Consider the following 1637-nt stretch of genomic DNA (forward strand, 5'->3'; position numbering starts at 1 on the left):
AAAGAGTCCGACAGGACCGAAGTGGCTCTGCGTGCATGAACACAAGACCTTTTTTTTTTTTGGCCTGTGGCAGCTCTGCCCAGTGAGAATTGAGCGTGAAGGTGGTGCAGCTGCTTGGCTTGCAGGGACCCTGGTGGCGCCAAGTGTTCAGGGATAGAAACTGCCTGTGCAGCAGGAGTTATGGCCCTATCAGAGTCTTTTTTCAAGACTCTTGTAGCTGGTGATCAGAAAGCCTCTTTGGCCAGTCTTTCTCCAGTAGCTCCCCCATTCAGGCACTTAAGAAGGATCCCTTGCCTGGGGTCCTTCCCTATTGTTCTGCGAGTCAGGCACATAGAGGGACGCTCCTGACTGGGGTCTTACTCTGTAGGTCGGCACATCAGGCACTTACAAGGGCACCCTGGGTGGGGTCCTACTCTATAGTTCAGTGCGTCAGGCATTTGATGGGCCAGCCTCTATTGTTCAGCTTCTGATGCTGGCCTGTGGAGAGAGAGAGGCTATGGTGATGGCTCCGCCCCCTACACGTGACTCAGCAGTATTGCCTTGCTTCCATGGCTGCCTGGCTTTCCTCCACAGGCATTTCCTACCACAGTCTCTTACCTCACATCCCTTCAATCCGTCCCTCTGCAGTCAACAGCAGCTGACGCACTGGGATTGCTCCACAATCCCTAAACTCCAGCTCTCAGCTGCTGCACCTTCCAGGAGATCCACGTTCCTGCCCAGCATATCTATGGCTGCCGCAAGGACTGTCTGATTCTCATTCCATTTAGGCTGCCACAGATCAGCTGTTTCACTCTCAGCTTTAAATGTTTCTCTTCTGACTCAGACAATTGTCCCACTGTGGGGATCAGACCCCTGCTTCAGTTCTGCCACCTGCTGAGGGTAGGTCCAGTCCTACTAATTTTCCTCCTGTTTCTCCCCCTAGTTCCTTTGTCCTACCGAATTTTGCGTGGTTCTATATATTCTTCTCCACTGGTCAGGTAATCCTGTCTGCTCTCAGCTGGTGTTCTGCATGCACTTCTGTGTCTGAAGGTGTATTCCTGATGTATCCATGGAGAGAGATGTACTCCATGTCCACCTACTCCTCCGCAATCATGTCTGGCTCTACAGTCTTTATCACAGCTACTCAAATCTGTGGTAGGTTAAAGCAACCAGAAAATACTTAAATGAGTGAGTGTATCTATATTCTAATACAACTTTTATGGACACTAAAATATATTTCATATAATTTCATATAATTTTCATGTCATGAAATATTCTTCAACTTTTGTCTCAATCATTTAAAGATATAGAGGGACTTCCCTGGTGGTCCAGTGGCTAAGACTCTGCACTCCCAATGCAGGGGGCCTGGGTTTGATCCCTGGTCAGGGAACAAGATCCCACATGTTGCAACTAAAGATCTTGCATGCTGCAAGGAAGATTGAATATTCCACATGCCGCAACTAAGACAGTGCACCAAATGCAGTGCAGCCAAATGAGTATTCATAAATAAATATAGATGTAAAAGCAAACAACAAAAACTTTCTTCCTTCATGGGCCATACAAACAGAGGCACAAGAGAGAACTTTGCTGGAGGGAAGTGGAATCATTTGCACATCCCTGGAGAATTAAATAAGGTCACATTATGTTGGAGGGATTTT

General features: G+C 47.6%; 1 non-coding gene across 1 annotated transcript; it reads left to right on the top strand.

The window, feature by feature from the left end:
• Positions 1–1296: 1296 nt before the first annotated feature.
• On the top strand, positions 1297–1369 carry TRNAG-CCC (transfer RNA glycine (anticodon CCC)). The gene has a single exon. It is a non-coding gene; the product is annotated as a tRNA-Gly (tRNA).
• Positions 1370–1637: the final 268 nt, after the last annotated feature.

The sequence above is a fragment of the Muntiacus reevesi genome, chromosome X, assembly GCF_963930625.1.
Source record: "Muntiacus reevesi chromosome X, mMunRee1.1, whole genome shotgun sequence".
NCBI classification, from domain to species: Eukaryota; Metazoa; Chordata; class Mammalia; order Artiodactyla; family Cervidae; genus Muntiacus; species Muntiacus reevesi.